This window comes from Sapajus apella, unplaced genomic scaffold (assembly GCF_009761245.1).
Source record: "Sapajus apella isolate SASKATOON/1434 unplaced genomic scaffold, GSC_monkey_1.0 scaffold31, whole genome shotgun sequence".
Classification (NCBI taxonomy): domain Eukaryota; kingdom Metazoa; phylum Chordata; class Mammalia; order Primates; family Cebidae; genus Sapajus; species Sapajus apella.
This window is the reverse complement of record NW_022436971.1, coordinates 755,628-763,800: the sequence shown is the minus strand read 5'-3', so window position 1 is coordinate 763,800 and position 8,173 is coordinate 755,628. Positions and strand designations below refer to the sequence as shown.

At 46.3% G+C, this 8,173-nt stretch overlaps 1 protein-coding gene across 1 annotated transcript in view; it reads right to left on the bottom strand.

The window, feature by feature from the left end:
- POMC (proopiomelanocortin) overlaps positions 1-2,858 on the bottom strand; it is an 8,799-nt gene extending 5,941 nt beyond the window's left edge. Inside the window, exon 1 of the mRNA XM_032293951.1 lies at positions 2,752-2,858. The gene's annotated coding sequence lies outside the window, so the exon portion shown is untranslated. The remainder of the gene's footprint in view (positions 1-2,751) is intronic.
- Positions 2,859-8,173: the final 5,315 nt, after the last annotated feature.

Genomic DNA, 8,173 nt, shown 5'->3' with positions numbered 1-8,173 from the left:
CAGGAGAATTGCCTCAGCCTCCTGAGTAGCTGGGATTACAGGCACGTGCCACCATGCCCAGCTGATTTTTTGTATTTTTAGTAGAGACGGGGTTTCACCATGTTGACCAGGATGGTCTCTATCTCTTGACCTCGTGATCCACCCGCCTCCTCCTCCCAAAGTGCTGGGATTACAGGCTTGAGCCACCGCGCCCGGCCCCCAAATCTTTTTTTATAGAGGAGGCTTTGGAAGTGAAAGTCCTCCCAGGCGCTCATTGTCTACTTCAGGAAGCCACTTCCTTCTCTCTGCCCCACCCTCACCCTATTCCCCAAGGCGCCAGGCCAGCACAGGGCTCACTTCAGGGTTGCTGGGCAAGGCTGAGCATTCTCAGAGCAGCCGTTAGATGGCGCTAGCAGCCAGCGACTGGCCTAGGGGTGCTTTTGCCAAAGGGGCAACTGAACGAGTGTTGGTCAACCTAGCTGTCTTCTCCTGGCTCCAAGGGACAGGCTGTTTCCATTGTAGTCTACCAGTGATCCAGTTCAAGTACACAGCCTGAACTTGGTGGACGAGCAATTAGATTAAAGCTCCAAGATGACCATAGAACATTCAGGTCTGAAAAATGCCCAGATGTTACAGTCACAGAAAAGTGGTAGTTATATATGTCACCAAATGCAAATGTAAAGTAACATATTAATAGAGAAAAAAATAAAATTATATAGGTGTGATCGTTCCCTCAACTATATTTCAATTCTCATCAAAGATGACCATTCTGGAATGATTTCCATTTATTAGAAGCCTACGTCATGACTTCCGGCCTTCCTGAAAAGCCCCAGAGAGCTTTTCCCTCCTACCCCATCGGCTGTGTTGTGCAATGTGGTAACATGTTCACTCCCACCCTCTCAGAGCTTTCATTCTATTGCTAAAATGTTAGACACCTGCTGTTGCTAAAATTTCAGATGCTTTCCTGAAAGATAATTTTGTGTTTGTATTGTATATTTTGCCTATGTGTATTTTCAGTTTTCTACAATGAACAAATATGACCTTTTTGTGTCTTTTTTGTTTGTTTGTTTTAAGACAGAATCTTGCTCTGTCACCCAAGCTGGAATGCAGTGGCACGATCTCAGCTCACTGCAACCTCTGCTTCTTGCGTTCAAGTGATTCTTCTGCCTCAGCTTCCTAAGTAGCTAGGACTACAGGCACGTGCCACCATGTCCAGCTAATTTTTGTAGTTTTAGTAGACAGGGTTTCACCATGTTGGCCATGATGGTCTCAAACTCCTGACCTCAGGGGATCCGACTGCCTTAGCCTCCCAAAGTGCTGGGATTACAGGTGTGAGCCACTGCACCCCGCCTTGTGTCATTTTTAAAGCAACAAATTATTGGGGAAATATCAAATGCAGCGCTTTTTATAAGTAGGAAAGTATTATAATCTAAAGATGGAAAGCTCTGGAAAAATAGAAACTTGCCATTTGCTCATCTTGAGATTAACTTTATATAGAACTACACTTATTAGAACTTCATAGGTGTGAAGGGGCTCTCTACAAGCTCAACAAATCATTTTGTTTGTTACTCTAAAACTGCACCCTGGCCATGCCCTTCTGAAAGATTAGAGGAGCACAGGGGCAGAGTTTTGTCCTTATAGCATGACACACATGCATTAAGTCCTATAACAAAAGTGTCAAAGGAATATTAAGTCATTAAAGTAGCCATAATCTGTGCATAGCTTATAAACTGAGAAGGAAAACACACACGCTTGTATTTTCCTTGGCTCCTTCCAACCATTCTATAAGAACCCTCCCCGCTTCATTTAACATGAAGAATTTGGGGACTCCAAATGCCATATGGACTGTCTCTCCTTCGCTGGAAACGCCTTTGCCTGAGCCTTGGTCATTCCAAACGGCTGCCGGCACCCGCAATCCAGGGTCTGCACCATAAACAGCCCACCCCGTGGTCCTGTTGAGGGCATCCGAAACCAGGCGTTTCAGGACCCGGGACAGCTCCAACCCGACCACCTGTTTTTAACCCCAGCTAGGCCTTGGAGAGAAGGCACTCAACTATCCTGCATTGTAATTGACCCAGGAATCATGTAATTATCATAGCGCGGCCACCTCGGATGCGCTAAGGTGGGCAGGGAAACAAAGGTTTAGGAATCCGAATCCCCCCCCCCCAAAAAAAATTCTGGAAGACAGGGCGTTCGTTATGACTTTTTTTTTTTGAAAGACAGAGTTTCACCATGTTGGTCAGGCTGGTCTTGAACTCCCGACCTCAGGCGATCCGCCTGCCTTGGCCTCCAAAATGCTTGGATTACAGGCTTGAGCCACCGCGCCCGACCCATTACGACTTTTACCCTTTTCTCTGCCGCCCCGTTTCCAACATTCATTTGCGAAAGCGTGTATGGAATGTTACTTTCCAGAAGTGACACCTATCCTGGAAATTGGGAGCAAGAGATGCTAAAAGACCGGGCTCTCTCAAGACCTCCTAGCAGGCGCTCGGAGCCTCCGGGGTCCTAGCAGCCCGCGACCCCCGTTTCCACCTTAGCGCCGGACCCCGGACCGCGTTCGCCCAGGGGTTGGACGCAGGCCCTCCGACTCAGCTGCCAGCTGCTTCTCACGCCGTAGTCGGTGCAGAAAGTTTGCAGAGAGCTCGGGACGGCTGCGAGCCAGAGGCGCCAAGGTCCGCCTTCGGAACCGGAGCCGAAGCCTGCCGAGAGCGTTGCGAGGACGGGGACAGGGAGTCCCAGGGAAAGAGCGCGGTTCCCCTGCTGCACCCTTACCTGTCACGGGAGGCTGCTCTCTGCGTGCGAGGACGCTCGGCGGCTTCTCTTGATCGCCGCTCTCCTTCCCCTCCTTCGCCGCCGCTTGGTCCCGCTCTCCTCTGTCCTTTTATACTTGCCGAGCTCTCCGGGTGGGCGCGGGACCTTGACCTTCCCAGCAGCGCAACGAGCAGCTCCCGGGCCCAGGGAAGGGGGGCCGCGGGGCGTGGGAGGGGGGCTTCCAGACGGGGGATGAGCGCAGCTGAGACGCACCTGGAAAGAGGCTGGAATTAGCACTGTCCTGCCGAAGGCGCACCTGGCTGCCCTCCCTCAGGAAGAACTTAATTATGGATGGCGTTGGGTCTCCACTTCGGACCGGCAGGAGGCTTAGCACCCCGGTGTGGGGCAGGCCGGGCCCCTTCTGAGGTCGTCGAGGCGAGGATTAAGTTACCTGCGTGCGTGCTGGGGCTGGCACTTGCTCGTTCACATTTTGTGGTAAATATCACCACACAGCGAGTGTGTCCCTGAGGCCTCCGATTTCCCCGTTGTTTGGAAACTGTGATGTGGAAGTCGTGGGGAATCACATTCTCTCTGTTCCACTTTGGGGAGGGGAGGAGGGAGCAGAGGTCAGAAGCCCTCTTGGGGGTGTGAAGGTGAGTTACACTGCTCACCCGGGGACTGCTCCCCAAGGCCCTAGTTTACGGGAGACTCCCTTCTGTGCCCCAAGCCTCAAGTAAAAAGTCCTGTTAACCTTAGGCCATTAAATGGGGAGAGGATGATGCTGTAAAGAGCAGCTGAAGTGCTTTTCCTGTGGCCTCTGATCCCTCTCTTTGCCATGGCAGGGTGGTCTGGGGACTCTGAGACAATTTTCAATATCCCCGTTGGCCCTGGAGTTCTGGCTTCACTTTAGTTCCAAATATCAGGCCAGAGAGAAGATAGCACTCAAACCAAGCCTAAGAGACTCTACCTTAACCTGGAGTAAAGAAACAAAACCAAATTGTGTGATGTGGTGGGTGTGGGAGGGAGTATTGGGACTAAACTGGGCTTCACATAAAGACATTTGCTCAATCTGCCAACTGCTAGAACTTTCCTGATTCCCAATGAGATTTTTTTTTTTTTTTGATTGATTGATTGTTTCAGACAGTCTTGCTCTGTTTCAGACAATCTCGCTCTCAGCTTACCACAACCTTCACCTCCCGGGTTCAAGCGATTCCCCTGCCTCAACCTCCTGAGTAGCTGGGACTATAGGCCTGGGCCACCATGCCTGGCTAATTTTTGTATTTTTGGTAGATACAGGGTTTCACCATGTTGGCCAAGCTGGTCTTGAACTCCTGACCTCAAGTGATCTGTCTGCATCACCCTCCCAAAGTGCTAGGATTATAGGCATGAGCCACCACACCTGGCCGAGATGCTGTTTTAGACTCCAGGGCTCCTTGTGGATTCAACTTTTCTGGTGACATTGGCTTTACATTCAGCAGTCCTTTCCTTTTGGACCACAAGAGAGATCCAACCTCCTTCACAGTAGACAAGATGTTTCATCGCCCAGTCTTGTCTCCTTTCCAGAGCCATCTCTCAGTTCTCTATCTTGCATCCTGGCACTTCAGCATCCACAACATTCATATACCTAGGAAGATGGCTTTCTCAGGTCTCCATTGTCCAAGCTGTTGCCCCAGCTAGAACACCCTTTCTTTCTCCAGCCAGGAGCTTGACTCACAGCAAGATGTAGCTCATCCATCGGCCCCTGTTCCCTGAAGCCCTCTTTGGCCGCTCTTCCTAGCAGGGGCATAAGGCATGACCTCCTCTGCATTCCACAAAAGTTCATTCCCATCTTGTCAGTGCATGTAGCTTGCACTAATTCACTTCTGTCCCCATTTTTTATCTTCCTCCCACCCCACGACCACCATCAATCAGGTCTGTAAAGTCTTTCAAACAGATGGTGATTTTGCCTTATTTTGCTTTGTGCTAGCTTTGTAGCTTCATGAGGCAGCGTGTGGTAGCAGAAAAATCAAACCAGGAAAATTCCAAATGGACCCAACTTCTTCAGCTGGGTTCCTTTCTCTCTCTCTCTCTCTCTCTCTCTCTCTCTCTCTCTCTCTCTCTTTCTCGGATTACAGGTATTAGCCACTATAACTGGCCCAGCTTCTTAGTTTCATGCAGCAAAACCCACTTTGGCCTCCATGAACTGAAAAGCCATTGAACCGTATTTAGAATCACTGGACAGGTTGGGGAACCAGGATCTAAAAATGGGCAGAGACACAGTGTGGCTGGAACCATGGCCAAAATCAGATCCAGTGGAGAAAAAACACAGACCACCACTGGGAACCAGAGGCCACAAGAGGCCTGTCAAGACCACAGGCATCCGACATAGATGTCACTTCTAGGATGAGAAGCTGCCATTCTCATTTCAGCTCATGCCACCAGAAAAGTGTCACCACTGCCCTTTAATCCTTGTATCACTAGCTCCTCTTTGAAAGCCTAGAGCAAGTGCCTCTGATTGTCTGAAATAATATAATTTTTCCCTTTTATTCTAGTAATGTGGTGGAATTATTTCATTGTTGATTTTTTTGTGTTAAACCTATCATGCCTTCTTAGATTAAACCAAATTTGATTATTATGTGTTATCCTTATATAGATAGCACTGGATTCAATTTGCTAATATTTTATTTAAGATATTTGCAGGCTGGGCATGGTGGCTCATGTCTGTAATCCCAGCACTTTGGGAGGCCGAGGCAGGTGGATCATGAGGTCAGGAGTTTGAGACCAGCCTGACCAACATGGTGAAACCCATCTCTACTAAAAATACAAAAATTAGCTGGGAATGGTGCCCCACGCCTGTAATCCCAGCCCCTCAGGAGGCTGAGCCAAGAGAATAGCTTGAATCCGGGAGGCAGAGGTTGTGGTGAGCCGAGAGTGTGCCCCTGTACTCCAGCTTGGGTGACAGAATGAGACTCCATCTAAAAAAAAAAAAAAGGCATTTGCATTGATGTTCATAAGATGAGCCTGCAATTTTCCTTTCTTGTGGAATTCTTGTCTAATTTGGGAATCAAAAAATTGTGCTGGCCTTATAAAACAAGTTGAACAGCCGTCTTCCCTCCCCTGTTTTTGTAATTCAGTAGAAGAATTTGCGTATAATGGTGTTATCTCGTCCTTAAATGTTTGGGATGATTGACCAGTGATGCCATCTAAATCTTTAAGATTGTTTGTTTGTTGAAGTTTTTAATTACAGATTCAATCCTTTCAGCTGAAGCTGGAAAAAAGAAGAAAAAAAATTTTTAATCATTACAGATTCAATTGTTTTAATGGCATTATTTCAATTGTCTATTTCTTCACGTGTCAGTTTTAGTCAGATGTGTATTTCTAGGAGTTTGTCTATTTCATCTAAATGCTTTCATTTATTGGCTTAAATTTGTTTATTATATCTTTTCTTTTTTTTGAGACAGAGTCTTGCTATGCCACCTGGGCTGGAGTGCAGTGGTGTGATCTCAGCTCACTCCAACCTCCACCTCCCGGGTTCAAGCGATTCTCCTGCCTCAGTCTCCCAAGTAGCTGGGATTACAGGCTCCCGCCACCATGCTGGCTAATTTTTGTGTTTTTAGTGGAGACGGGGTTTCACCATGTTGGCCAGGCTGGTCTCGAACTGCTGACCTCAGGTGATCCGCCTGCCTCGGCCTTCCAAAATGCTGGGATTACAGCCGTGAGCCACCATGCCCAGCTAATTTTTTTTTTTTTTTCAGTAGAGACGGGGTTTTACCACGTTAGCCAAGATGGTCTCAATCTCCTGACCTCATGATCCACCCGCCTTGGCCTCCCAAAGTGCTGGGATTACAGGCGTGAGCCACCGCGCCCGGCATATTATATCTTTTCGTTATCTTTTAAGCACCTACTATCTGTAGTTTTGTCCCTTTTCATCTCTGATATTGGTAATTTGTGTCCTTGTTTTTTCTTGATTAGTTTTCTTAGGGGGTTATTCATTTTATTCGTCTTTTAAAATAATCTATTTTTATTCTGCTAAAATTCTCTCCTATATGTACAATTTTGTCTAATTCTGAAATTTTTATTCTCATTATTTCTTGCCTTCTACATTCTATGGGTATAATAAGCTATTTTTTTTCTATACTATTGAGTTGGACATTAAATACTTTTACTTAGATAATTGATATTCAACGTTTTTTTCCTTCTTTTATTTTTATTTTTATTTTTTTTTGCTTTACGTTGGCTGGACTGGTCTTCAACTCTTGGGCTCAAGTGATCCTCCCACCTCAGCCTGCCTAGCAGCTGGGACTATAGATGCATGCCACTGTGCCTGGCTCCTTTATTCTTTTTTTACATGTGTATTTATGGCCATATTTTCTTTCTATGTATGGCTGTATATGCATCTCACAACATTTGACATGCCATATTTTGATTACCATTTAGTTCAAAATATCTTATTTTCACTGAGATGTCTTCTTTGACCTACAGTTTATTGAAATATATTCTCTTTGACTTCTAAACCCTTCCATTTCATACTACCAACTTAGAAAAAAAGAAAAAACTTCTAAACCTTGTCGATTTTTTAGTCATGTTTGGAAATTAATTTTTTTCTTAATTCTCTTGTAGTCAGAGAACATGCTCTGTTTGATTTCAGACCTTAGAAATTTTTTGAGGCTTGCTTAACAGGTGAACGTAGGGTTTGTTTTGAATAGAGCTTCATGTGCACTCCCAAAGAATATGTATTCTGATTCTGTATATTCTCAAGGATTCTATATCCTTTCTCTGCCTATATCCTTGCTGACTCTGTCATCTTGTCCTGTTAGTTACCGAGAAAAATATGCTTTTAAAATCTCCCCACTAGTTTTGTGGATTTCTGTATTTGGTGCTGGCATAAAAACAAAACAGCTCTTTCTGTGAACTGAATGGTGAATGTGGGCAGTGGTGGAGGGTGATATAGGATCAAGGATAAAGATGGCAGAAAGGTGCCAGAGTAAGATCACACGCTGAAGGGAATGGCCCATCAGAGAGGGAGACGTTTGTGCTTTAGAGGAGACTGGAAAAGCCAGGTCATCCAAGTCTTTTTTTTTTTTTTTTTAGATGGAGTTTTTGCTCTCATTACCCAGGATGGAGTGCAATGGCACAATCTCAGTTCACTGCAACCTCTGCCTCCCATGTTCAAGTGATTCTCCTGGCTCAGCCTCCTGAGTAGCTGGGATTACAGGCATGCACCACCACACCCGGCTAATTTGGCATTTTTAGTAGAAACGGGGTTTCTCCATGTTGATCAGTCTGGTCTTGAACTCATGACCACAGGTGATCTGCCCTCCTCCGCCTCCGAAGTGCTGGAATTATAGGCGTGAGCCACCATGTCCAGCCATTCAAGTCTTAAGTAGAACTAAAATGGGATCCAGAAGAAAAACTTATCTTCCATAACAGGGTCAAAGAGGAGAAGGAGGTGCAGACACAGGTG